Genomic DNA, 22,962 nt, shown 5'->3' with positions numbered 1-22,962 from the left:
TTCTCTTAGGAAATATTGATCTACCCCAATGCCTGAAGACAGAGTTTTCATCCAGTTTTCCTCTTTATAGCAAGAGTAGGAAACATCCCTCCGGTTTTTAAAGCACTAACCAATTGACAAATTCTCCTAGTGTCTCATCTATAAATAACATGATACTTAAAACTTTAACTTCATGGTGCCTGGGTGACTCAGTGGGCGTAGTTAAGCCTCTGCCTTTGGCTCAGGTCATGATCTCAGGGTCTTGGGATCGAGCCCAGCATGGGGCTCTCTGCTCAGCAGGGAGCCTGCTTCCCCCCCCCACCCCGCTGACCTCTGCCTGACTCTCTGCCTACTTGTGATCTCTCTCTCTCTGTCAAATAAATAAATAAAATCTTAAAAACAAAACAAAACAAACAAACAAAAAAAGCAACTTTACATTTAATCTCTGATCTTAAGGTCCTCATTTATTCTCACCTTTGTGATTCTAGTTCCATAAGGCTAGGGAGTGCCTGGGATAGACAGCTGAGGCTATCCAAGCCTTGACCAATGGAAGAAAGAGTCTTCAGTTACAGAATGTGCTGAAACCTGAAAAAGACCAGAAACAAGGTTATCAAACACCAAGAACTATATTTATCAGCGTTGCCATTGTTGTTGTTGTCGTAATAAAAAAGGTTTTTTATAGCCAAGCAAGACGCTGGAATACTATAATGGCTTTATGTGTGTATCAAAAAGCAGTGCTCTTGGAGATTGGAAAGGGGTTCTCAGATGTCATCATATCATTGCTGACAGATAGTCTGATTGAATACTTCCAATGTCAGGGAAGTCATAATAGTAGGAGATTGCTCACACCATCAGAAAATATTTAATAAATACTTCAACGCACACACCTCCCTAAAATAAGGGTGCCTAAATGTTTTGGTTTTCCCAGAGCAGTTCCAGTTAATAGTCGTGTCAGGGTGATGGGTATAAAGTATGCTCCCTTTCATTCTCAAAAGTTTCCTGGTCATCTGCCTATAATTGCCATATTTTAGTTCTAGTTTTGTCCCTGAAAGTACAGAAAGTTCTCAGTATATGAAGATAATCAGTACTCAAAAAGAAGACCACCTTGAAGTGAATCCACTTTAAGTGGGCACCAAAATCTCATGGTGAAAAATGAAAAAAAAAAATTCGATTGGGCCAGTACTATGAAAATGAAACTTAACAGTATAGAAAAGAAGTGTGTTTATCTTGTGCCACTAATGGAATTTAGATAAGAAATGCATCTCTATGCTAATTCTTAATTTTCTTAAGAGGTAAAAAAAAATCAGAGGTAAAATATTGACAGAACATTTATTATGTCACTTCTTACTTTTAAAATATTACTATAAAGTGAATAATTTTTCCTAAAGTACTCAAAGGATTCAACCATTTTTCCAAGGGATTTTCCTAATCTTTATTAGTATACCAATTATCCTTATTTGAAGTATCACTCAAACTGTCTTTGCATCTTATCTTCTTCAATCTTCATTTGTATGCCCTGTTTTTCAACAGTTCACACAGAATCTAGTAGTCCTCCAACATCACTTTCATCAATTCTATGAAATCCTGTAATGGTTTGCAGGGTAATTTGCAATTTCCCCACATGGTAAATTACATTGATCTACATCATATTGTGGACTACTGATAAATATCAGAGAATGTGGGGGAATAAAAGACAAAAAACAAAATTGATGTGATAGGTATGGTTTTATGTCAGTAAAAAAAGTGTTTTATGTCTGAGCTTTTGAAACCGGCAGAACTTAGTTAAAATTCAGGTATGTGCTCTGTGTCCACTTTTAAATAATAATAAGCACCATTTTTAAACAATTACTATATGTTAAATTGTTTGTTAGGCAGTATGAGTACAGAACTGAATATACATTCCTTAACATCAAACAAACAAGCAAACTGTTTGTTAGGCAGTATGAGTACAGAACTGAATATACATTCCTTAACATCAAACAAACAACTTAGAGCAATTCATATAAAAGACAAGGTTCTGGGCAAACATAATGCAATGACATGTACAAGTAATCAGCAATTTCCTAGTGGGTGGAATATCTCATGAGTGAGTAGAGTTTGGCCATACAAAAATGTGAGCTAGCTCCAGGCAAAAGGAGCCTATGAACCTGTGTGAAGTTTAAAGATGAAAATAGTAGGGCACTTTCTGAGAACTGCATTGACATTTTTCCAGAAATGGATGGAGCGTAGCATACAAAGGAACAGTGCCAAGGAATGTGACTAGAGAGGTTGTCATGACCAGGCATTATTTGGCCCAGTAAGTGCAAAAGAATAAAGCCAAGATATTGTAGATGCATAAGAATTTAGAAGGAACAGCCCACTTAATCAGCACTGCCCTTACCACCACCTCTAAACTATGATGCTGAGACACTATCTTAAAGTTTTCTAACCTAGTATTTCTTACAGTGTATTTCTGTGTTGCTTTCTCACTAGCAATAGTTATGTTAGCCTAGTAAAAAAGAGCCTGTGTGAATATAAATACATGCAAAACTAGATAGATTGGACAGATCAACAATTAGGTAGACAGAAAGGCATTTTTTTATACTCAAAAGATTTTTAAGTGCTCCAATTTTTCACCCTTTATTTGCTAACACCTGCAGAGTGCATTCTGTAGTATTTAACTATTTCCAATTCTTACCTTCAGTCAACTAAGATAGGCTCAGGCCCACTTTTCAAACATAAAATTATTTTGGCAAGTTACTTGAACTAAAATTTCAGAGTTACAATTAGCAGAGTTACACTACAACTCTACAATAGCAGAGTTACAATTAGTGAAGAAAACAGAATTCTCAAATATGACCTTGACTATGACTGATTATAAAATATGATATGAATAAAAAACCTTTTAAATCATAATTTTGACTTGTCCTATCATTTGAGGAACTAAGAAAATGACCTTTTTTTTTTTTTACTGTAAAACTATGTAAATCTCAGAAAATAACCTCTGTAATTGAGTGTCATAGGTCAAATTCCCTTAAAGCATACTCTGTAACAGGGATTTGAAGATGCATGAGTTGAGGGAGTGCTCTTGAGAAAGTCTTGTAAAGGAGGAAGTGAATCAGGACAGAGAAGAGGTTATAGCTGAGCGAGGATATGGTTTCACATCCACAAGAGCTCTGGAACATAAATTGTACCAGAGTGCTATATTTCCTTGAGGCAGGAGCACTCAACATTACCACTCAGCCTTTGGGTATGGCTCTTCCTTGGGATGCAGGATGATATTTAAGAACCCACAAGATAAAAGCAATTTCTACAAAGTAGAAAGTCATCTGTGAGCATTTACAGCATCCTGCTAAAGAAGGTGGGGTGGGGCACCAAAACGTCTAATACAGTCCACCCCTTGTACTGAGCAAATGTACTTGTTTCTCATGTTCTATTCACTCTATCCAGCATCTAGGTGCAGCTACTCCAGGATCCTATGGCTATAGTTCCTAAGAAGATTTACAAAAGGGAATTTGTGGGTCAAACTACCATACCTGATGTTGCACTTAAAATCCGAGATCATGCTGATACTATTTCCATCCCTTGCCATCTAGATTTCTCTCACTCTTAGTTCATCATTCTGATACTCTAGGTGGTTTTTCTGATAGGATGACCCAGATCTTCACCACTAAGGGATCGTAGGCCCTTATAACGTGATGGTTGCCAATTTACTGAACATATGAATACCAGGACTCTAATGGATTACTTTAATACCAAACATATTCTTCCTTGCCCAATATATGGTGCCATTCCTACTACCTATGATATTCAGAGACAATTACCCATATCAGTGGGGTAAATCGTTTTTGTGCCTACTGGACTACTAGCACAGGAACTCAGAGTGATGAGGTGGCAACCTTAACTTTAAATTGAATGAGACTCAGGCTGTGTTTTCTGGTGGAAGTTTCTCCCCATCTAGGAACTAGAACCACAAGACTAACAATCTCAAGTCGAGGGGTAGGGAAGCACAAAGCCCCTTAAAGTCTCTGGGAGTAATAAAAGCAGGACCTTTTCTACTTCCACCTTTTGGTTCCCAGATCCATGTATCTACCTATTTGGAACTCAAACCCATATAACAGTCACCCCTCCACTGGTGTCTCAATGTTCTACGAGCCAATGGTATTCAGATGTAGGGGAAACTGGAAAGGGAGTATCTTGGACTGATCCCTCCAAAACAGAACTTGAGATGTGTCCAAAAGCATGGGGCTTGTGTGGGTGGTAATTATAGGAAGCTGTCATAGAGGAGTGGGGAAATTAAATAGGAAAAAGAAGGAAACCAATACGCATGCATTAAGGAACATGTTACAGCTGTGGGCAACTCTGAATCAATCCTAATAGGAACCTGTGGAGAGACTGTGAAATACACCTGAGTTTTCCACCTGAGGGGCGAGGAAGCTAATGTACTTATTTTTTAGCTCTCATCTCTACTTGGCTGAGAGCTATTCCATTTTGCCCTCTATGTGGGAGAGAGAGCCCTCAGGTAGAGAGCTGTAGAAGTTGGCAGTAAAGCACTATTGCATATATGGGAATGGTGAGAGCCAAGGGGCTGTGGTGGGGGCACTGACACAATTTACTGGTAGGCATCCTAAACGCCATGAAATTAAATTTCTAACACCCAGGGGAACGGGGGCTTATAAGAGATACTTAGCCAGAGTTACCTAAGGGGAAATATAGTTACATTTGTTATAGACTGGATTTTATGGATGAATGTTTTATGGATGATATGGGAAAATCAATTCAAAATGTTGCTATGTATACCAACCAAGCCATGAAAATAACAACTGGTCGGGAGTTGAGTATCTGCATTACAGCTCCTAGTGGGCCTCGCTTTCTCCCTTGGTAAAAAGGCAAACACCTAATTCCAAGGAGTTTAGTTTCTATAAAAAGCATTAAAGTTCTGGGGTAAGAGGAACTACAAAATGACACCATAAAAGTTGACAGATCTCAATTTACTGGTAAAGAAGTACAAATGGCACATATCAGAGCTATGTTAGCCAAGACCTGTAATTATAGATATTTAATAAAATTAATGGCCAGTAATCCAAAATTTTAAAAGCACATGTGAGAATCAAATAAAATGGAATAAAAGCAGAGTTAATTTTAGACTTTTAAGGAAATTATGGACTAATGATTTCTGCAGCAACCTTGTGAAAAAACAACTCCAGACCTCATAAATACTAAACGAAGTCTGAAACTCTAAGGCAAACAAGATACAGAACCTTCCATGTTTAAGGGCACAATAGTAATTTTAATTTACTTATTTGAGAGGACTAAGCATAAAGAGCTCCAGCAAAAACAGTAGTATGGTATAGTAAAATGAATATGAGGTGTTAGTCAGATTTGGGTTTTAGTCTTATCTTCAGCACTTACTTGACTAGAAAAACCTGGAAGTTTCTAAGCATTGCTGAGGCTATTTCCTGACAGCAATCATGATATCCTTCTACACACATTATTGCAGGGCTATATTAACTGAGATAACATGTAAAAAAATACTTTGGAAATGACATATGTTCAATACAACTAGGCCTTAGTTTATGTTTCAATGATAAAAATGCAGAGCAGAGACAATTAACCAAATATAACAAAAGCCTCCTACTATCCAATCATAAATAAAAGTTAGATGCTAGGTAGGAAAAACAATTTTGTGTAAAGTATTGAAGGAAGGAAATTTTGTCTGAATCACTGTAGCAGGTGGTAGGACTTCTAGTCCTCCCATTTATCTTGTCCTCTCTCCTCCTGACTGATTACCTTTCCCTGCCGCTTTCAAACTGGGCAGAGTGAAGTGACTGTTCTAGGCCAACAGTCTGCTAGCAGAAGTGATATCTGAGTCCACAGGGCCAAAGCTCTAATTATCAGTGCAAAGCCCCCACCCCCCACCCCGGTGGCATTTCCTTCACCTACAAAGGTGACTGAGGAGCCTTAGGTGAAATAGTGGAGCCAAAAGATCCAGGCCACTTGGGTAAATGATGTGGGTAAATAAGGAATATTATACCCGAGCCATCTGGACCCACAGTAGATTTTGCATGAGCAGGAAATAAACCTCTATGACACTTTTGAGTTTGTTTTGTTTATTGATATTTGTTACCACTGAATAACTCAGCCTATCCTGACTTGTATAATCACTGAGGTAATTGGCAGGGGTTTCTATACTTCCACCTATGACACAACCACAGAGTTCCGCTGATGTTAAACTTTAGATATCAGAATCTCCTAAGTGCTATTAATCAAGAAAACTTTTTTGAGTATATTCAAACTCTTCAATTCACTAACTTGCCTTTCAGCTGCATTTTAACAACGCTAGAAAAACTGGTTGGTTTAGCAAATTCAGAAAAAAATAAGTTACTTTCCTTCACTCCTGAGTGTGCTTCCACTGAAATGTTTAGTCACTACTGAATTCTTCCACCATCTCAAATTTATATTATATACAAACTACATAGTATAATTGATCTTATTCCATAGCAAACTGTATTGCTATGAACCAATCACAGAAGGAATGGAATTAAGTATAAGGATGGATGTAACCATTTATATTGTAAATTATGGATTATAAATCCATAGAATGAGCACCCACACATATATCTGCCATTACCACAAAATTTCCATGATTTGGGACAAATTATTTATAGTCTATTGCCATTTCTCTGTCTATGAAATTGGGAATGTTGGCCATTCCAAACATACTATATTGAGAGAGACACGTAGATTTGGGAAAAGGGAATGTGTATAGAGAGCAAGAATACATTCCAAAGGGCACTCAGCTCATGAGGAAAGATACAAAGTAAAATAAAAAAGAATATGTATGTTTAAAAATTTATTTATTTATTTATTTGAAAGAAAATAAGCATGAACTGTGGGGAGGGGCAGTGGAACAAGCAGACTCTCCACTGAGTGCAGAGTCTGAGATCATGACCTGAGCCGAGTCAGATGCTCAACCAACTAAGCCACCCAGGCACCCCAAGAATATTTAATTTAAATTGCAGTGGCTCATCAAGTATATAGTTGGTTTTTAATTTCCCTTTTATTTTGAAAGAACTGACTAGAAAAGACTCCCTGCCACTTAGAGTGGAGAGGAGTCACAGGGTGGATTTCTGCAGAGGACACTTTGTTTCCTACATGACGTCTGATTAGTCTTTCAAATACTAATTAATGTCACTAACCTCTGAGATGTGTGGTTCCATGATTTGGAATTTTGTTATTGATCCTTGTCATGGTTTTCAAAGTGTGGTTACCTGGACCAGCAACAGAAGCATCACTTGGGAAATTTTTAGCAATGTAAACTTGGCCTTACCCCAACTATTGAATAAGTACTTAGGTGGAGCAAGGCAGTCTGTTGTGACAAGTCCTTCCTGTGGTCGTTATGCATGCTCAAGTTCGAAAAACATTGGGCAAAAGGGTCTTTCCTTAGAAATCTGCAAAACGTAAAATGCTTTAAATGCATTCTAGCATTCAGAGATCAGATACAAATCAAGCACCTGTAAGACCTTTTTCTACTAGAGAATCTATATTTTCTGATTCTTTTAGATTAAGATATGACTCCCTAAATTTCAAAATGGAGCTAGTTTTTATGTTTAAGTAATAAACCCTTGAAAATATGCAATTTATATTGGAAGTGCTGACACAATCTTAACGATAGCATTGCAAATGGCGATGCTATAATTAAGCTTCCATCTCCTTTGGAAAAAAGGAAGGGAGAGAGAACGTGAAGAAGGAGGTTACTGTTCAATGAACTGCTCTGTCATTTGCCGCAGTGATTCTTAATTGTGTCTCATTTCGGCAAGATGATCATTACTCTACTTGTCTGTCTGATTTAGAGACCACTAAAAGTGTCTTGTAACACGCAGCCGTCTCCCTTGCAACAGTCCTTTGGCTCTCACCCTCATTACTCAGAATCTCTTCAATTATTTGTCATTAAAGTAATAAAAAGGACTGCAGCAGAAAATGTGGGAGGTAACTGTTGGAGGTCTGCCCGGGGAGGAAGAAAAAATGCAAACTGTTTTCAAGGTGCTGGGAAGGTGACATCGTTAATTAAGTGTTAGGGAATATGCAAATCAGTCCCACTCTCAAGAGACTGTAATAAAACTGAGAAAATACTATCATCACTGCAAGTGAGAGAAGGCCACGTTACCCCATCTGGAAGACGATGTCATTTTCTACTGGGGACTCAGGCAAGGAAGGGAGGGGGCTGGGAAAGATGATGAAGGTGGAGTTGTTCAGGGCCATTGAGTGTGCTCAGGCTGTTAAGAGTTCAGAATTAAGGTGTCAACACAGAGGGCCAGTGGATTACAACTTTTAATGAGGGATGTTTGTCTAATCACAGGATTTGCACACCCAATTTCCTCTGCAAAATGACTTACAACTCATCAGCAGGCAGTGTTTTTGCAGGTGAAAGGAAGGGGAGAGGAAGTGAGGGGAGGCTGACAGCTGGCATAGTAGGCATCTTGGGGGCCGTTCCAAAGGTGGTAATGAAGCAAAGTACTAAGAGGTACGTGGACACTTGCTTATTTATTAAACATATACTGAGTACCAACAAAGGACTCGGGGCCTTTGCTCAAGCTAAAACCTCTGCTGTCCTCCTATAACCTGTTGCCTTGGCCAACTCACTGCTCATCTTTTGGACTGTGTAGTTAATGTCAACTCCGTGTGAAAACTATCCCTTATTCCCACCCCCAGATAAATATACCAAAGCAAAAAACGTATGCTTGCTATACATGCCCAGTTTCAAGGCAAATTCTCTTGCCTTATTCCATCCAGTTTCAGATATTTATATGAAACCTTATATGGAAATATTGGAGCCATACCTGACCCTAGAGTTTCTCAGGTAGACTTTATTTCATCACAAGGAAATAAAGTCTTCTCAATAACCTTTAGGAAAAGTCTTCTTGCATACTGCATTAGTTAATGACTCCTTCATTTAGATACTTAATTAAAACTCAGAAGTCTATATGTCAGCTGGGCTTCCTCATGAGCTTTGGTGACCTGGAGGTTGGGTTAGGTGACCCTGCTGTGGGGTAGGTGGGGCTTGCTCATCTACTTGGCTCTAAGTTGGCTGAGGAAAGCCTTAGTTTGGACAATTGGGCTCTTTTTTCCCAGGGTCTCTAATCTTCTAACAGGCTAGCATATGCTTGTTCACAGGCTGGGAATAGGATTCTGGGAGAGAGTAGAAATATGCAAGAGGTTAAGGCATAGGTTTCGAACTTGTGTGCTCTCACTTTTGTCCCATTTTATTAGCCCAAAGATTAATTTCAAAATCAAGGGATGGGAATCCACTCTACCACTTAATGGGAGGAGCTACACTGTAACAATTCAAAGGGCTTAGAGGCAGGCAGGGTTGGAAAATCGAGATACTCAATTCCTATCTGTGGGTGTGGATAGAGCTGAATGTCCTGCGCTATATGGATCATGGGGACATGGGGGTATCTTATGGTATCTTATGCCAAAAACCACTGTCACGAGATTGTGTTAAAATTGAGAAAACAGGTTCCTTCCAACCACAGAATGAACTTCCTTGCTATATTAATTTCCTAACCTGTTATAGCAAATTATCATGAACACAAGAGACTTTAAAAAGGTAAATTTATTTTCCCACAATTCTGGAGGAGAGAATCCTGGAATCTTCCTCTTCTGTATCTGTTAAGTATATCTGTCATTGAACTTATCCACCTGGATAATTCTGGATGGAATTCTAATTCTAGAATTCTAGAATCTTTAACTAAATTATATCTACTATAGTAGATAGTAGATAGTACTATAAAGTACTATTCACAGGTTCTGGGATTAGAAATAGACACACATTTTCAGAAGTCGCTATTCAGCCCACGGCCGCCTACTGTCTGGCTCCACTCAAAATATGCACATCATTTCCACGTGCAAAATACATTCACCTCATTTCAAGATCCCTGAAAGTCTCAGCTCATTATAGGTATTAGCTCAGATTTAATTTCTCATTGTATATCATCAACTCAAAAGTCAAAAATCACATCAAAATCATCTAAATCATGTCTGCATGAGACTCAGTATGATCCATGATGGGACAAAATTCCACTCTTATCTGTGGACCTGTGAAATGAGTAACCACAAGTTACCTGGTTCCAAAACCTAATGGTGGGACACAAATAGGGTATAAGAGTTAGAGACATTACTATTCCAAAAAAGAGAAAATGGAAGGAACAAAGGAGTCACCAGTCCCAAGCAATTTTAAAGTCCAGAGGGGAAAAATTCCATTAGGTTTCAAGACTTAGAATATCCCTCTGTGGCTCAAGGTTCTCTGCTCCGGGCCAGAGGCTCTGCCCTGCAGGCCTGTGGCAGCTCAGCTGGCTTCTGCACCTGCTCAGTTTGGTAGGCCTGTGCCTCTCAATCTATCAACCTCTTCAAGTCATTCTGCTTTTTGGTGTTTTATCTGAAGACTAACACCGGCTGAGCACTATAAAGTCGCTCTATCAGCTTGTTTCTTTTCTATAGACTTTTGTGAGCCCAACCGACCACTTTCACTTTGTCCTGTCTCTATTCCTTTCAGGATTCCCCTTCAGTTAGTAGTGTTTCTGCTGATACAACATTCTCAGAAACCTTTCAGGTCTTCTGTGTACGTCACAGGATCCAAACCATTAAACAAGAGGATTCCCAACACATCATTCCTGGAAAACCTCATCTCTATTACTGGATTCTGCTGAGATGATTGTATGCATGAGTCACTGCCCAATCTCCTCAGCAAAAGATTGTTTAGACACACCCTTGGCCTTCTCTCCAGGATGTTTTCCTAACAGCGAATCTCCCAGATTTAGCATCTTTTGCAATGAGAATTTGCTGAGAGTTTTCCAAATAAGAGCTTGCTCCTTTTTACTTAACAGTTTCTTCCTTAATTTATCTATTTCCCCTAGCACATTACTATAAGCATTAAGAAGAAAACAAGCCACACCTTCAACATTTAGCTTGGAAAACTCCTCCACAAGTCGTCAAGTTCATCCCTTAAAAGTTTATGTTTTACAGATTTAATGCCATGAAACCAACAGCATTTTTCACAGAACTAGGATAAACAATCCTGATATTTGTATGGAACCACAAAAGACTCTGAATAGCCAAAGCAATCTTGAAAAAGAAAAACAAAACTGAAGGGATCACAATTCTAGACTTCAAGTTATATTACAAAGTGGTAGTAATTAAAACAGTATGGTACTGGCATAAAAAAAAAGACACTAAAATCAATGAAATAGAATAGAAAACTCAAATAAATCCACACTCATATGGTCAGTTAATCTTCAACAAAGAAGGAATGAATATGCAAAGGGAAAAAGTCTCTTCAGCAAATGGTGTTGGGAAGACTGGACAGCTAGATACAAAAGCACCAAACTGGACCACTTATCTTACACCATACACAAAAACAAACTCAAAATCTGAGACCCATATGTGAGACCTTAAACCACAAAAATCCATGAAGAGAGCATAGGCAATAAATTCCCTGACATCGGTCATAGCAACATTTTCTAGATACGTCTTTTGAAACAAGGGAAACAAAAGCAAAAATAAGCTACTGGGACTATCTCAAAATAAAAAGTTTCTGCACAGCAAAGAAAACAATCAACAAAACTAAGAGGCAACCTACTGAATGGTAGAGGATATTTTCAAATGGCATATCCAATAAAGGGTCAGCACCCAAAATATATAAAGAACTGGATACATCTCAAAACCCCAAAAACAACTAATCCAATTAAGGTAGTCAGAATACAGGAACAGACATTTATCCAACGAAGTCATACAGATGGCCAGCAGACATGCAAAACAATGTTCAGCATCACTCACCAGGGAAATGCAAATTGAAACCACAAAAAAAGTATCTCATACCCGTCAGAATGACTAAAATAAAAAATACAAGAAACAATGTGTTGACAAGGATGTGGAGAAAAAGGAACCCTCCTGCACTATTGGAATGCAAATTGGTGCAGCCACTGTGGAAAACAGTATGAAGGTTCCTCAAAAAATTAAAAATAGAACTGCCGTACAATCCAGTAATCACACTACTGGGTATTTACCCCCAAAATACAAAAATAACTAATTCAAAGGGATACATGCATCCCTATGTTTATTATAACATACGCTACAATAACCAAATTATAGAAGCAGCTCAAGTGTCCATTGATAGATAAGTGGATCAAGATGTGGTGTGTACACACACACACACACACACACACACACACAGAGGAATATTATTTGGCCATAAAAAATGAAATCCTGAAGTTTGCAACAACATGGATAGACCTAAAAAAAATAACATTAAGCAAAATAAGTCAGTCAGAGAAAGACAAGCACCATATAATGTCAGTCATATGTGAATTCAAGAAACAAAAAAAAAAAAAAAATGAGCAAAGAAAAACAGACAAACCAAGAAATAGACTCTTAGCTATAGAGTACATACATGGTTATGAGAGAGGAGATGAGTGTCGGGGGGAGGAGGAGGGAATAAGTGATAGGGATTAAATAATATACTTATCAAGATGAAGGAAAAAAATCTGTGTTCTACACAAGTACAGAACATAAGTCAGCCATGTTTTCTGTTATAATATAACAAGGATTGCCTTTTCTCCAATTTCCAATAACATGTTCCTTATCTTCTTCTTAGCCCTCACTAAAGACTATCTTAAACATCCAGATTTCTTCCAATGGTCTATACAAGGCAGTTGATATATTTTATTTTATCATGCATCTCGAGATTTTTTCAACCTGTACCCACTATCAAATTTCAAAGCCACTTCTGCCTTTTAGGTATTTATTTACATTTACAGCAACCCATTTCAAAATCTGTATCTATTTCCTACAACAAATTACCACAAACTAGATGGCTTCAAACTACAGAAATGCATTCTTGGATGGTTCTGGAAGCTAGAAATTCAGAACCTAGTAGGATCATACTTCCTCTGGGGACCTTGGGGAAAATCCATTTCTTGCCTCTTCCAGCCTCCAGTGGCTTGAAGCATTTCTTAATGCTTATAACCACATCACTCCAATCTCTGTCTCCATGGTCACAGCTGTCATTAGGTTTAGAGCCTACTATGATGATATCCTCATCTCAGATTCCTTACATTAATTACATTTGCAAAAACCCCTTTTCCAAATAATTTGATGCTCACAAGTTCTGAGGACTAGGATATGGACATAGATTTTTTTCAGGGCCACCAACCAGTCTGCTACACTGTCATCACCTCATTATTGTAGCTAATTCACTGTGAGGCTAGTAACAGCTCTGGTCATTTGTGCCCCAGTTTTCACTAATCCATGTGAATTTCTTTTTAGTTTATCTACTATTATATTACAAAGCAACTTAATGTCTTAAATAATATTACTAATGATTCTGGGAGTTGACTACATAGGTCTATTTCACTTCATGTCAGCTGGGGCACTAGGATGGTTGGAAAAATCCAAATGGCTTAATTCTTATGGGTTCTAGTTGGTACTAGCTGTTGGCTGAAGTTCAAACAGGGCTGTGGCTGGGGACCACAGTTCTCCACTGCGTGGGCCTCTCCTTGTGTTTTTTGGGGGGTTCCTTACAACATGATGACTTGATTTCCAATGTGGAGCATCAAAAGGAAAGAAGGATAAGTTGACAGTTCTTTGAAGGCCTGGGCTTAGAAATATTAGACTAATTATGACAGAATTCTCTCAGTCAGAATAGTTAGAATACCAACCCATATTTAAAGGGAGGAGAAACAAGCTTCAGTTTTCAATGGCAGTACTTCGTGAGCATACAGAAGTGGGAGTAATGTTGACAACTATCTTTGGAGGCCAGTTACCACAGTCTGCCTTCCTTCACCCCACCAGCAGGTCTACCATGAGTGTTTCACAAGCTTGTCTAGCTGAAAGGGTAAATGAGATCTGAAATCTAGCTCTTGCTTCACTTTCCAAACGAATTATTGGCTAGAGCAAAGCTATTTCCATTCACAGAAAAGCATGCTTTTCTCACATTTTTCCTATGGAATAATGGTAGCTTTGTCTACCAACAGACCCAGAAGTTAGCACTGTAGCTTCCAGTAGGATTACTCAACAAAACCAAGATTGCTAGCACAGGGAGTTTGTATTTGAATGGAAAGTATGCTGATCTTAAAGTTGGAAATCCTTTATTTGAGACTGGCACCTGCTACTTAACTAGCTAAATTGACCTAGACAAGTCACTTAACTCTTTACAGTGGAGTTTCTTCATCCGCATGATAGAGATAGTAATTATTGCCCTTTATCACTCTCACGGCACGGTGAGGGTCACGTGATAATACATGTAAGACTACTGTGGAAAATACAGGCTACCGTGTAAATGTAAGTCTTCATCCAGAAAGTATGCTCACTCCCACCTAGTTTTGCAGATGCCAATCCCCTATCTTCATCTGGGAGTTAGAGCACAAAGGGCCATGAAACACTGGCCCACAGAAATCTCTCTAACTAGAGGAAATTAGTAAGAATAAGGCACCTTTTGTGATGAAAAGAACTTCATATTGGAACAAAGATCATCAGATACTATCACTTCTATACCTCATTTGTCAGGTCCTTCCAACTATGGAACACGAAGAGCTAAGAAACAGTCCTAGTTCCTACAGTATTCTATATTTATTTTCCAAGCCCTCCAGGAGGAAGAATACCACCTGCCCACTTTAAATGAGTGCAGTGCATATTGAAAACACAAGGCACTAGGTAAATGATAGATAATTACCAAGCACGCATTGACATTATGTAAAACACTCTGGCATTTTTCTGTGCTGCAATCCATTGAACTGCATCACTCTGACCAAATAATGAATTACAGTCCATTTATGAATGCTCTGTGTTTAATGCTAACCTTCTGCTACGTCTCCTCAGTGTCTTGACCATAACGACAAGTGCACACACAGGGTGGGTGTGAATGCATCAGATTTCTCATTTTTATAGTTGATGAATAATGAATACTGTTATGCTAAAAAAAAACACCAAAAAATCCAAATTTGTGAGCATCTAATGTCATTTTCATAAACTAAAGCTATCCACTCAATGGGCCTGCAGAATAAGGCATCGCCCTTTAAAAGTGGCCTCTTGGTCAGCAGCCATGTTCCCTGCACCAACGAGACCCCAGCCCAGGAGAACGAGGACGGGCACTCCAGCGTGTAAGTGGGCATTCACTCCCAGCACCGGGCAGAGCCTCCCGGCCATTAAGTGAGCCCTAACAATTCAGGCTTTCAGTCACCAACCTAATAGGCACAGGCACAGGCAATTTGGGCTTTGCCAAACACTCATTTTCACATCTTAAATCAGTACGTGTCGGAGCTAAACGGAGGCTCGGCTCTGCCACAGGTCTTGTGTTCTGAGGCAAACTCGCCTTGCTCAGGAACTCGGGGGCCCGCACACTCACTGCAGACCTCTTTTTCCATAAAGATCTGTGACAAAAAGCAGTGGTTTGTGCCTCTGATCAAATGCCTGGGGTCTTCTCTGGTGGCTTAGGACTACTTTTATTTTTAAATTAATTTATTTATTCTCAGCATAACCGTATTCATTATTTTTTCACCACACCCAGTGTTCCATGAAATCCGTGCCCTCTATAATACCCACCACCTGGTACCCCAACATCCCACCCCCCGCCCCCCTTCAAAACCCTCAGATTGTTTTTCAGAGTCCATAGGCTCTCATGGTTCACCTCCCCTTCCAATTTTCCCCAACTCCCTTCTCCTCTCTAACTCCCCTTGTCCTCCATGCTATTTGTTATGCTCCACAAATAAGTGAGACCATATGATAATTGACTCTCTCTGCTGGACTATTTCACTCAGCATAATCTCTTCCAGTCCCATCCATGTTGCTACAAAAGTTGAGTATTCGTCCTTTCTGATGGAGGCATAATACTCCATAGTGTATATGGACCACATCTTCCTTATCCATTCGTCTATTGAAGGGCATCTTGATTCTTTCCACAGTTTGGCGACCATGGCCATTGCTGCTATAAACATTGGGGTACAGATGGCCCTTCATTTCACGACATCTGTATCTTTGGGGTAAATACCCAGGAGTGCAATTGCAGGGTCATAGGGAAGTTCTATTTTTAATTTCTTGAGGAATTGCCACACTGTTCTCCAGAGAGGCTGCACCAACCTGCATTCCCACCAACAGTGTAAGAGGGTTCCCCTTTCTCCACATCCCCTCCAACACATGTTGTTTCCTGTCTTGTTAATTTTGGCCATTCTAACTGGTGTAAGGTGATATCTCAATGTACTTTTAACTTAAAAAGCATAGGCTTTTCAGGAACTCAAAGACAGCACAGGAAAGCTGAATCTGCATGCTGACACATCCGGGGTTCCCAGTAAATGCCAGGAGGGCTATAGCCTTGGAGCATTTTTGAGTAGGACACCTGGCTTCCCTGGACACGTCTCTTTTTATAGAACCTCCTTGACAGAAGCTTCTCCCTCCCTCTTCCCATGGCATCTGGATGGACTTTCTTTCCTTTCTTTCTTTCTTTTTTTTTTTTTTTTTTAAGGATTTTATTTATTTGAGAGAGACAGAGAGAACACCAGCAGGGGGAGGGGCAGAGGGAGAAGCAGGTTCCCCGCTGAGCAGGGAGCCCGATGGGGGCCTTGATCTTAGGACACTGAGATCATGACCAGAGCCAAAGGCAGACGCTTAACCCACTGAGCCACCCAGGCATCCCTGGGTGGACTTTCAAGATGGTATCTTATCCCCAACAGCCCACATTTTTCTTCTTTTTTAAGATTTTATTTCTTTATTTGACAGAGAAAGAAACAGCAAGAGAAGGAACACAAGCAGGGGAAGTGCAAAGGGAGAGGCAGGCTTCCCGCTGAGCAGGGTGACTGATGCAGGGCTCAACCCCATGACCCTGGGATCTTGACCTGAGCCGAAGGCAGCCACTTAACGACTGAGCCACCCACACGCCCCAGCAGCCCACTTTTGAATGCCCAGCTAAATTCCTTATTTGTTTCTCAGGAACTCCAAGAGCCATTTACCACAACATGAGGCCAACTTGCTGAGAGAGCCCAGCACATAAACCGAGTCCTGTGTCGGTGCCCACCAGCAAGGGGCAGGCACGCCTACAAGGATGGATCAGATGAACTATCAGATGAACAAAGTCGAGCCTGGCAGAGTGAGCCCACCCTGCAGGCTGAGTCGAAGATAGAAGAGAATGGAGAAGAGAAGGCGGAAGAAGAGAACTAAGGAGTGAGCCCTCACCCCCCACCCCACCGCCAGGTGTCCAGGAGGAACGAATGGAGACAAGGGACAGTCCTGTCACAGAGATTCAGAAGCATGTCATATAGTGCCCTCTCCCTCGGTCCCTCTCACCCTTTCCATCTTGTTAACCAGCCACCATTTCTTAAGCATTTACTCTATGCCTGGTACCAGTCCAAGCACTTTACACACATTACCTACTATCTCACAGCAAACTTAGGAGACAGGTATGATTGCTGTTCCCATTTAATGGATGAAAAAACCGAGCCCAGTGTTTCCCAAGGTAACAGCTGATGCATTATGGAATCAGGGATTTGGGTCCAAAGCTCTGAACTATATTCTAATTTCTGCATATGTACCTTCATTAAGCAAATAAGTAAGACCTACTGTGTGCTTACCTTAATCCCACCCAAGAGAAGTGACATAAGAAGCCACGTTCTCTACTCAGAAGACGCACAATCCATAGGGAGAGTGGAGAATCACAGGCAGAACCCAGTTGCGCAAGCACACCAAGTGGCTGCTTCTTCATTCCGAATTGTTAAGGAATACAGAAACCAAGGAAGACAGGCTTCCTGGTGGACCAGCCGGGGACATGCTCTGGAGAAGGCACGGGCTGCCACTCCAGGTCATTTCTCCAGGCGATCGCTCTTCTCTCATGTAGATGACTTTCTTAAAATTATCTTCATCAGAGAGAGAACAGTGCTTCTGAAGAGGAGAGGAGACCTACACAGGGTGGTCCCTACAAGTCAGCGATATTCACAAAACAGGACATGCTCGTTCAACCCCGGGATCACATTGAGCCAAACCCAGGGACTTCACACTTCCACACACACCATGCTGAGGCCTGCCCACTGCTGTATTTGCCAAGCACTGCCAACTCTGCATCAAGGGAGTGGTGGGGAGAGTACGGACTGATAAAATTTATCCTGGAAAATATTCCGCTTGTACTCACCCACCTCCTCTCCCAGACAACTGAGCCAGCCGCCTGTAGCTCCACATGAGGGAAAATACGGGGTGGTACTTAGTTCCAGCCCTCACCAGTTCTCTAAGGGAAAACAATAAATATCCTCCAGCTATCCCAAAGTTTGTTCGGATTACAAAGAAATGCCAAGAACAGGATACCAAGTGGTCACCTGACAGGCTCACTGCCAGAAGGGATGACAGGTTCCAGCGGCACAATGTTGGACACATGACATCCAGGAGAAAAAGGAGCGGGAAGGCCTGACCTCAGCCCGGCCTCGCTCAGAGCAGCCCAGTGCCACAGCACTCACACCGGGAGAGGGGCTACTCATGTCTTGCGGAGGGGAAGGACCCAAGAGAAGTGACATAAGAAGCCACGAAGTGCTCAGCAGGAGCCAGACGAGCTCCTGAGGACTAACTCAGTAGGAGTTTCTGGCTTCAAGGACAACAGCTCACATGCTGATTCTAGATACTCTGAGTGGCAAAGACAATATTTAGAGAGACAGTTTTGTATAATCACGCCCTAGGTGTACAGGAGAAACCCCGGGCAGGCTCTGCTTTCAAATTATACTGATTTATATCCCAATAAAATGGCATTTGTAAGGTAGCAAGTGAGCTGTTAGCGGTTTGGGTTTGGGTTTTGCTTACCAAATTTCTACAGACATCTCCTCTGTGTATCATGTACGAGTCAGCATCTCAGACATCAGCAGCCGGCTGGTCAAAGTCTCTTCTCGACAGCGTCTGAGACACACACACATACCTACACTGCTTACCTAGAAACCACAGATGGCACCACCACCAACAAAAAACAAAAAACAAATAAACAAAAAAAAAAAAACTGGAGCTCTGCACAGATGAGGCAAAGCAACTTCTCAGAGGAGGGTAGGCAGCAAAGGCCTCGGTCAGCTCCAATGACTGATCTCTTCTGCCCCAAGCCACTTCCTCTTTGTCCCTACAGATCCCTCCTTCTTGTTCCTTGCCTCACTCAAGTCCTACCTACCCTCTGCACGTGCAGCCTGCTCACAGGCTGAGGAATCCTTTTCATGACAGATCGAAAAAGGGGCACTACTTATTTTCCCTACACTTCTTTTTCCTTTTTTTTTTTTTTTTAAGATTTTACTTAATTATTTGACAGAGAGAGAGAGAGAGAGAGAGAGAGATCACAAGTAGGCAGAGAGGCAGGCAGACAGAGAGAGAGGAAGCAGGCTCCCTGCTGAGTAGGGAGCCAGATGCAGGGTTCAGTCCCAAGATCCTGAGATCATGACCTGAGCCAAAGGCAGAGGCTTAACCCACTGAGCCATCCACGGGCCCCTTACATTTATTTTTCAACTGGAAAATTCTAACCTCAAGGGCCTGCAACATGAGCACGGAAGATGGAAGTAAGGTCTCAAAACTCCTGATTTTTTAAGTTACAAAGAAAACTCTGCGTGGTTTCAAAGGCAGGAAACGCCGAGCTGCAGAAAGAGCTCTTGAACTATGGGAAAGAATGGAAATTAGCACATTCCTTGCAGGTGAACACTTACAATATCCATACTACTGGAGAGAAACCAGCCTCGTTTGTCACATTAGATCATAATAAAAATAACTAGGTAGTTTTGACAGAAAATACGTCCCAAAGAGAGGCCCCGCTCAGAGCCAAATTTCCCAGCTGAAAACCATCAATAAAAACTTCTCAAACACCAGAGATCAGCAGTTTCCAGCATTCATTTGCTCAAACATTACGTTCATCATCCAAAGTTGAATGTGTGTATAAAGGGAAAAAAATCTACAACATTCACCCCACCTCCTGTCCTGACATCTCTGAACATATACAGTTGAATAAAATTCCTTAAGCTCACACTTGAAAGGTCATAGAATAGGGGGGTGAGCCCCATGGTCATTTCTCAGGGGGAGGTAACATGACACTTAAGTGACCACAGTGTGACCTGTAAGCCATACTTGCTTCTAACGTCACCTAAAAAAGAGAGAGGCAATAAACGAGATGGGTTACCTAAGAAAGATTTATTACACAGACCCAGATGTTTCAATCCCATTTAGATATTGTAGAAGAAACTGGATGGCAATTTTTTTTTCCCTCCTCTCTCTCCTGACTGCCCATTTAAAGGAATTCATTTAGAATGTTAATAAAGTGATAAATTGGGTTTACTATCTCTTTCAAGGTTGAAAGAGGAGGCTTTCTGTTGTGATAATCTACCTTATTAAACCAAGGCAAAACAATTAAGTATTGCCTTCTAAATAAAGGCTCAGGCAACTGCACAGCAGCCCTACCCCAGATAGACCAGCGCCACTTCGTGAAACATGAAACAGTTTGTCACTTAGGGGATGGCCCACCGGGCAGAGCCGTGACTCTCACATATGATGTTACTCGAAAGTTCAGTAATACGAAGAGTGTTCTGTGAACTTTCTAAAAAGCTGAACTATTAAGTTGGGGAGTTGGGTCAAACCATGCCACACACGAACATCATTCATAACCGTGGGGCACAAGGGAAAACGAAAGAAGTTTCTGTGTGCAGGAAAGTGGCCCGGAGAATTCTGAGCTCAGAGTAAGCCTCTGGCTGGGGGGGAAGAATCCAGCCTTCAGGGAAGTTGGCTACTAGCTGCTCCTAACCACCCTCTCCAAGGCAGGTATTAAAAATGGATTGGCAGTAGCCGGCTTCCCAGGTCACCTCTCTCAAATATCTTGCCAAATCCTAACTAGTGTAAAGAACATTCGAAGCAGGCCTGGCCAGGTTCGGGCCCACCTCTTGCTACCTACTAACCAGCTGCTTGAGACACCGGCCCTGTCAGAAATGGGAAGGGAGGACCCTCAGATGACTCCCAGCTTCTTCCAGGTCCGGGTGCAGAGGGGTCTTCGTTAAGGCATGCCCACCCTTTCCACCAGGAAGCGGCTTCTTTGTCTCATGATCAGTAATAGGTTTCTGCTAAAAACAAAATACCTGGCTTGCATAGGTACACACAGCAGCTGCCTAGAATTCAGGGTGAAAGCTGGTAACACATCTCCCTGTAGGAAGACAGGGAGCCTTCAAAGAGGTCAGACGATGCGACTGACCTTGTAGCTCACCGGGCGTGGGCCTTGCCCTCCCACCATACCCTCTCCAAGGGTATCCGGCGTCACATGTCTGTGCCTCTCCACCCAGATGCCCTCCTCAGCCCCACTCCGCCTGGGAGGAAATGGTCTTTGCCTTTAAGGGATCACAACTTTGCTAGAAGGTCAGAGAACGTACTGACCCTGTCACCTCCCCTTCTAAAACCTCCATATGTAATTCCTGGAATTAATCTGAGCACCCATCTCTGTGAGCCTGCTGTGTGTTTTCCAAGGCTTTGGAGAGGCAGCCAGTGTTATGGGGCCTTAGGTTTCCAAGCGGCTTGGTAAGATACAGGCCTGGGGTAACAGGGAATGGGGGGACTGAAGAGTCAGCCTCTTGCTTCTCAGCTCCCCAGCAATAAAACCTCAACCCTCTATGTTTCTGGTCCCATCGGCCGTAAATGATGCCCGCCTGGGTGGTCCAGGGATGCCTTCCCGGTGCTGGCAAGCAAGCATCCAGCCAAACTGTCCCCCGGCCGCCATCACTGTGCCCTCCCTTCACAGGCTGGAAGACCATGATTAGACCGTCCTAAAATGCATAGAATTCACAGTCACTGAGTGCAGAATGTAGTCGATGATGCCATAATGGTGTTGTACAGTGGGTGACAGAGGACAGCCACCCCCGTGAGCATACCATAACACACAGAGCTGTCAATCACTACGTTGTACACCTGAAATGAATGTAACATTGTGTGTCAACTACACTTCAACCAAAAAAAAAAAAAAAATCACTGAACATCACCTCTAATGCATCTATTTGAACCTTATCTCTCTTAAAACTTTGCAGCCTCTCCTATCAGAGGAAACATGTGAGGGCGCACGGAAGCAGAAAGGCAAATACAAAAAATCACATTCAGCACAGTCCTACGGATGATCTCACAGCCAGGTGGGCCTGAGATCGCCCCTTCCAAAGGGAAAACAGGCCAGGATGTCTTTTGTCCTTCCAGCCACGTAGGACTGCCATGATTCTACAAACCCACCCAGTGATCCGCAGCAAACCAAATCAAAGACGTTTGCTGGCTCCTGGAGTTTAGGACAAAGCCTTACTTCAATTAAAATGCCTATGGATCGTAGGCATTTAAATTTGAATTATTAAGCTTCCAGCCACCATCCGAATGGATGTAAATTATCTAGCTCCAATTTGTTTCGTTTAAAACGGACCTTGGGCTTGGACATTTTGGCTGCGGTGCATATTACTGTCCAGGCACAGAGAACACAAACGGAAGAGCAGTTTCCACTCTTAGGAGTCACAGCCCTTGACCTCCTAAGCTCATCCCCCACCAGGGTCATCCCTTACTGAGGGCCATACGCACGTACGTGCATGTGTGCACATGTGTGTGTGTGTGTGTGTGTTCACAGTGCTTCACACACAACAATTTATTCATCCCATCAACAAGCATTTATTGAGCCCCTACTGATGAGTATCTAAGTTGGTCTTAGAGATACACACCCATGAGCAAGTCCAAGGTAACAGCCCTGGGACGACCTGTGAGGAAAGCAGGTAATCACCTAAACAATGACTCTACAATGTGGGAAACACAGGGATGGGACAACAGGTTATTAAAAATAATACCTCAGGTAGGGACAGCGTGTCAGGTGTTGACAGCCACAGTGTCTCATTCCCACAACACCTTACAAAGGTAGGTGTCTCCCCACTTTCCAAATGAGTGTCCCGAGACTGTCTCACACTGCACACTGCCTCTCTACCAGCATGAGCGCCTGCATCGTCATTTAGGTCTTAA

The 22,962-nt window shown here is 41.6% G+C and overlaps 1 long non-coding RNA gene across 10 annotated transcripts in view; it reads right to left on the bottom strand.

Moving 5' to 3' along the window:
* Positions 1–22,962, bottom strand: part of LOC131813115 (uncharacterized) — a 68,057-nt gene that overhangs the window by 40,247 nt on the left and 4,848 nt on the right. For 8 of the 10 annotated variants that reach the window (XR_009346612.1, XR_009346613.1, XR_009346619.1 and 5 more), the window contains exon 3: positions 454–564. This is a non-coding gene — a long non-coding RNA (uncharacterized LOC131813115). Of the gene's footprint in view, positions 1–401; positions 565–22,962 lie in introns of those variants that run through there. The other 2 variants (XR_009346610.1, XR_009346611.1) reach the window with 1 other exon arrangement.

The sequence above is a fragment of the Mustela lutreola genome, chromosome 12 (genome assembly GCF_030435805.1).
Source record: "Mustela lutreola isolate mMusLut2 chromosome 12, mMusLut2.pri, whole genome shotgun sequence".
In the NCBI taxonomy this organism is placed as follows: domain Eukaryota; kingdom Metazoa; phylum Chordata; class Mammalia; order Carnivora; family Mustelidae; genus Mustela; species Mustela lutreola.
The sequence above is the reverse complement of the archived record's forward strand: the minus strand, read 5'-3'. Positions and strand labels throughout refer to the sequence as shown.